Genomic DNA, 7,085 nt, shown 5'->3' with positions numbered 1-7,085 from the left:
TTAAACCATGTATAATGTTCTAGATCTCTCTAGACTCTCTTAGTTCACCTTTATTTCCCCTTCATATGTGAATCTTACAACAATGATGCAGTAATGTTGCATTTTCATTAAAATATAGCACACTTGCATGCCATTCCTTCCAGCGTTGTGCTCACAAATCGAGAAACAAATCAGTGAACCAGCTCATGCCTAAGTAGCATATACGGATGTTACAATGAAATATGACGAACTGTACTGCATCCATTCAAACCAATTCGAAGCGGAGTTGCACGAAGGAAAATAACAACAACAATAGCAACAAAAGTTATGTTTCACCTCATTGCTTCGGGGAACGATTGCACAACTTAGCAGAGTATGGATGATAAATCCTTCGAGCTCCTCATATCGGAGCATTTGAATCATTGCATCGGCTAATTCTGTACGATGCACACGCGCCCATTAGGTGAAGTAATAGATGAACGCCCGAAGGCTGATGCCTCATCGCTGCCAAGCTGTCTGGAATGTCTGCAGGCATTCGCAGAAAATATATTCCTTCTACGGTATACCATCGTACGGTTGCTGTTGCTGCTGTTGACGTTCCACACGCTGCGTTGCAAAGCGTCCGGGAGAGCAACCTAATCGAAATAGATGGCGTAAATCGTCCCGACAGCTACCAGACTCGGTGACGCGTCGTAGATGCACGTGGCGTAGCTATCCTTCTCCGGGTCCCACAGGAACTGGGTGATTGCCTTCAGCCCTTGCATGTACCGTTCGCCGATGGTAACCGTGACGATGATTTTATACCTGTAAGGTACAGCAATACAATAAGCGTTGAAGAATGCGAAATAGAAACAAGCGAGTTGGGCCATTATCAATCATACCGAAATTGTCCCCGATGCATTCCCGTGAGTCTTATTTGTACATTAAAATGAATATTACCTTCAACCGTATGCACACAAGGGGAGAGCAGCCTATCTGTACAGCAAAATCACGCACTTAACAGGAGATGATTTAGCATACCATTAGGACTTGGGAGCGAGCTGACACCTCGACACAAAGGCAACAGCTAGCAAGCATATTTAGTAGAAATGAATGCTAAGAAAGCCCAGGAGACGGTGAATGGTGTAGACTTCAATTCATTTGAACTAAGGATTATGTCTCTCGTCATGAGACCTGCGTAGGTTGATTGGATGTGGATCTGCACACATATTGGTTGCAGTCGGTGTAGTAGCATGATTTGAAATTACACATTAACTGTTTTAATCTCTATTCAAGGAGTGAATTGATTGAATAATTCCCCAATGTGTAGTTAATGGTTTTTAGTTTAGTGGTTTAGGTGTCTCACTCAAAATGAATGGTGTTATGTTGATAAACATAATAATGATAAAATTTTAAAATTTGAAAAATTTATACATTTTTTAGGAACCACGTTTAGAACTACTCGAGCAGGAATAATGAAGGCATGTAGCGGAAATGGTTAATGTATTATTTATCCATTGTATCAATTCAGTTAGTTTAGGCACCCTGAATTCTATACAAATTCAATATTTTTTTACATATTTAATTAGATATGCTGTTGAAATGTATCATTTTTTACCATATGCATTATTCTATTCACTCTTCACGTTTTTTTTTCTTTTGGCTCAACAACCGTTGTCGGGCAAGGCCTGCCTTGTACCACTACCACAAAATATGAAGTTAATTAACACTGGCTAGGTTTTATCAAAACATTAAAAAAAAAAAATCGGAAATTTGGAATAAAATATATACTTTGACTCATTATCCATGCTATTCGAGTATCTAGGCGAGGTCAAGTCTCGATAAGCCCGAATAAACGGCGCTCCACTGTATGTGTTTTTATCAACTTATATATCAATTCCTTCAGTTATCATCCTTCCAATCAAAGAGTATCATGCAGTTAAATACCTCAATATTTGTAAGGGAGAAAACAGAAAGGCTTTCTTTATTTTAGTCCAAACTTGCATTTACGATAACCATTCAGAGATTGACACTGGTCAAACAAAATTAAAAAATAACATTGCATCGACCTGTCTAAGCCTGTATGTAAAATATACAAGCTAACGGATGGATTTTTTTATATATTCAGGAGAGACGGCTTTGTCGTGTTGCGTATTAACGGATGGATTTTTACCAGTCAACGATTGCCATTTGGATTTTGATGCAAGATCATGATGGTTTATAATTTCCAGTATACTACGTTTTGCATGTTACCTTTTTCCATTAGCCTGTCATCATATTAATGATGGATAGCACAGGAGAACGGGCACCCAATGTCGATTGTTCTCTACTAGCACTAAACACCAAACCCAGTGCAATACGAACATAAGCATGTGCATGTTACCCCACCTTCCTAGTATCCTTTCAACCAAACGCCCGATCCCCGGTATGTTTTAACTCAAGCGAACAATGCACAACGTTGTACATGGAAAATGAAAAGCTTGTCTTGGATCGACAAGCAAAGGATCAGACCATTCAGGCCAATCTGGTAATGTAGCGTGTTAGTTGAACCGTTCCATCCTGCACCGAGAATCAATGTCAGAACGCTCGCCGCTTTGCCATCGGGGACTCATCGACAAATAGGTCAGGGAGTCATCGTGTGTTTTTTTAGTTTTAAATAGAAACAAGACAAAAACAGTAATAGGAAGCAACCATTGCAGAATTTGAACGAGTCGATGATAAGAAAATTGACAACGAACTGGCAATTAATCACACAATCCTCTGGTGTCAACCTTGGAATAAGCAGAGGTTTTGAACAGCAAAATGCATCATGTGCGGAGCCCTGCATTTTAAACACTCAGTTTAAATATGAAGAAATATTAAAGCGAAGCGACGATAATCTATAACTTTAATAAAAATGTAAAAACCAATAACCTGTAGAATATACAAAATCCCATCTTTATAATATGGCCAATTGGCAGAGATCAACCTTTAGTTTAAGTACCGTAAAGAATTACCGTCTCGCTCTAACAACCTTGACATAAATGTCATATGAACTGTCAAAAAATAAAAAAGAAAAGCAATCTACGTGAAGATTCAGAGAGACAAAACGTGTTTAAAGACTTATGTAATTTTACAAACCAATTAAAGTTATACACATTAAATATATTTTAATTTAAACAATCTATCGGATCGGATATCTATCAGCATTTTCTCGAAGAGCTCATGATCCAAGACTCCCTAACTACGACTTGTTCAATCTTTTTAAGGGATTTCAATTTTATAATAAAATGCCAGGGTCAATTAGTTCTACTTAGTCCCTGTTTAAGTAAAAAAAAAGTTTGCTAGTTTTATTAAAAGTGGTATTGTTTAATTGTTGTTTACTATAGTGCTTCATGTAAATTAGTAGATACTACTACTGACAGCTGTTTGATTTTTTTTGCTCTCATGAGATTACTTCTTTTTGTTTTGGAAAACATACGAATAGTCTTCTTCTTTTTTGGCTCAACAACGATGTCGGTCAAGGCTGCCTGTACCCACTTGTGGCTTTGGCTTTTAGTGACTAATTGATTCCCCCCATAGCAGGATAGTCAGTCTACGTATGGCGGCGCGGTCTAGTTGGGGCTTGTACCCATGACGGGCATGTTGTTAAGTAGTACGAGTTGACGACCGTACCACGAGACCGATTACTACGGGACATACGAATAGTACTAATAATAATAACAATAATAATTAAAGATAATCTTTTATTTGAAGTATCAGTACATAAATAACCATTGAATAATTACCAAATTTAAGTCCGGTGTCGTAGTACAGTCGTCAACTCGTACAACTTAACAACATGCCGTCATGGGTTCAATCCCCAAATAGAACGCGCCGCCATACGTAGGACTGACTATCCTGCTATGGGGGGGGAATCAATTAGTCACTAAAAGCCAAAGCCCACAAGTGGGTACAGGCAGGCCTTGACCGACATCGGTTGTTGAGCCAAAAAAAAAAATTACCAAATTTAAAAAAAAAATGTATGTGACTTCACAGTATTGAGACTTGCGCGCAAAACATATGTAGCATGTGAGCGGGTGGTATTGGCGATCCAGGATTCCCGGCTACATGTATCGACACGGGAAATCTCTTGGCATGGCCCACCTAGACGAGGTGTGGGGTTGGTGGTGTTGTGGAGGGTTTCGAGGTCGCCTGTGCATGCTTGCTAATAACCACATTCGTTTCTTTTTATACTTTGTAACATTTAATTAACTCATTATCGCTAGATAATTCGTCTATCTCAATCCTTTGAAGGGGTATGAGGTGGGATACATCATTATCTTAGTCATCGAACCACTATAGACCTACACAACTTATTTCTATACGTTACAATACAACTAGTATTAACCAAAAATAAAAAAAAATCTTCTTAAAATGCGCTTCGCAAGAGTGATTGAAGTTTGTTCACACTAACATTAAAATCGACAGTGCAATTTGTAGAGGAATAGGCAATCATCATTTTTGAAACCGGGTCATTTGAGCCAAACTCTGTCGATCTAAAATTAGTGCAAAATAATGGTCTTGGCCTAAGGATTTGACTAGGTGCACGAAAGCTCGATGAGAAAAAAAAATCAAGTCTTCACTCTTCCTAACAATGTCAAGCGTTGTGTTTAAAGCGACTGTATTTCTTCGGGTCTACCCAACGAATGATATAAACCCACTGACAAAGGAATCGATTGATTGGTGCAGTCTCACCATGCACACGTAAACCCGCACGAGTGTACTCAAAGCAGGTGAGCATGTGTAAACTTTGTTGTCTTAGTTGCTCCTGTTGACTGGTTTAACCACAGCTCTTTTAACAAGAACGATTGATTGTATACAATTGTGGATGATCCATATATCGTTTGCAAAGCTCTTTTCATTCTTAAGGTAAACCGCAGAGTACCTCTTTCCGATCAATCACCATGATTTGCGTACAAAGGACAGCACCACAACAAATCTTGGTCGTAGTTTCAGTACCAATATTCATGGTGCGATGAAGTATAAGATGTCTTTACGGCATTGTAATGGTGAAGGAACGACTCAACTCTCTTCAAATAATAGGTTCGATGGCGTATGGAGGTGTAATCAGTAATTATTTCCATGATTTCTAAAGACTTCTCGGTACAGATAATTGATTATGTTTGTCAAACCATTTGGGAGTTCTTTGATGCCTTTGCCGTGTTTGCTGCTTGTTTATGTTTCGATCTACAATTACTTAGCACACAACAATCAATTGTCCAAAACTGCCCGAAGGTATTCACCCCAAAACATCGCTATTTCGCAAAAACCAAACCCCGCATGATCCTGACTACGCATACGCACCTGTCAAACTTGAGCTCCTTGACGCGCGTCTTGATGTCCTCGCAGATCTGCTGACAGAGCGAGGGCGCAAAGTACGAACTGTACTCTACACCCTGCAGCGATTTGTCCATCGATTCCCGCAGTATCGCCTCGCACGCCTCGCGATTGAACGGATTCCGAGAGGTGAGCCGATAGGACGGCAGATACTTGCAGACCGGCGGTATGTCCGACGCAATCATCGCACTGATCGGTGGCGGGCAGCGGTACGTTCTGGATCACCTTTAGATTCGTAATGGCAAGGCTCACCTTGCTCAGGCTGCTGCTGTTTGCCCGGTACCGATTGGTGATGTTCAGTGCCGAGCCAAGAAACTTGCCCGTTTTCTTCCGCGTCGACGGTGGTGCTACCGCTGGCACGGTGGGGGGTGGCGCGGGTGGTCGACCCTCCAGCTCCGCCGGGACTTCCACCCGACTGCGGGCTGGTGGAAGCCATTTGCGCTGACTGTTGCTGCTGTGATGCCGTTGTCTGCTGCTGCTATTGCGACCGAGTTAATTAAGTCGCCAGTGAGTGCAAAAGGGCATTCACAGCGCGTTAGAGCAGGACGCAGGACGATGACGTGACGGAAAGTTTGGCCCAGCGTGCGGCCAGCCCCGGGTGGCGTGCCAGTCACCATCAAACCGCCCGAAATGGATGCAAAGCATGAAATGGGAGAAAAGTTTTAATCAGTGTCAGTTTAGCGAAGAGATAGATACACGGAAGCAAACCACCGGCACTAGACAGGACACTTTTTATGTATGTGATTGTGAGCGCAAAACAGCGAGCTTGCGAAGGGCAGGGCAACAAGGACCGAAAGCACAAAAACCAGGACAAACATCCAACAATAATAAGCCGAACGAACGCGTCCCAGGAAGCGAAAGGGTGCGCGACACACCAACGACACCGAGTCACCCGTCCGCGGACACCGTGTTCTATCAACTAACTATCAACGGAACGAATTACCTCCATTATCAAATCGTGTGCGGGGACCCGCCCGAAAGATTGTCTCCGTTGATCCCCAGCCACAGTCAGCCACCGAGTCGAACGTCACAGCACCTAATGGTCGACCGACAACCCGCCGACTTTCGACTCTAAACCGTATTCGTGCGGGCATCGATTTTGGCAAACCGTTCGAACCTGGAACTGGCGGCAACAAGGAATGTGCGGGGCAGAAACCAAGGTTCGCTCTTCCAACCCTTAAATTGGAAGGATTTTGAGCACGCGTTCAAGCACGCTCGTTAGTAGCGACTGAAGGGCACGATTTGTTTTTGATAGAAGAGAGTTCGTTTGTGTTTTTTTTTTTCGTTGCATCAGCACTACCACCACCACCACCGCAAAGGTTCCGTTGAACCATCGCACCCGTTGAAAGAAACCCATCCCGATCAGTATGGGTTAGTGGGTGTACGACAATAGCGTCCAGCTGGTAAGGAGGGCGTATAGCAATCGGTAAACATCAAACGCGGCTTCGAAAAACTAAAACGGCACGCCAAATGTGTGTCAGGCTGGAATGGATGTTTGTTAGCTTTGGTTAGCGGATGGAACGCGTTAGTTGTGCGATCGGATGTGGCATCAATTGCACCGTTGGGAAAATGGCATTGGATGGATTGGCTAGAACACAAAAACGAAAATAATTCAAATTGTTGTTTAAAATCAGTAGATTTGTTTTAGACTTTTGAAAAAAATGTTGTTTAAAAGGTGTTATTGCTGATTTCTTGTTACCTTTGTGACTTAAATGTGTTGCAGAAGGAAAGAGTATTTTTAGAAAATTCATGACACAGTATCGTAGCAA

The 7,085-nt window shown here is 42.0% G+C and overlaps 1 pseudogene; it reads right to left on the bottom strand.

Moving 5' to 3' along the window:
• Positions 1 to 422: 422 nt before the first annotated feature.
• Positions 423 to 5,712, bottom strand: LOC121603319 (annotated as a pseudogene).
• Between the last annotated feature and the right edge of the window lie 1,373 nt (positions 5,713 to 7,085).

Source organism: Anopheles merus, unplaced genomic scaffold, assembly GCF_017562075.2.
Source record: "Anopheles merus strain MAF unplaced genomic scaffold, AmerM5.1 LNR4001049, whole genome shotgun sequence".
Lineage (NCBI taxonomy): Eukaryota > Metazoa > Arthropoda > Insecta > Diptera > Culicidae > Anopheles > Anopheles merus.
This window is presented reverse-complemented; position numbering and strand designations above follow the sequence as displayed.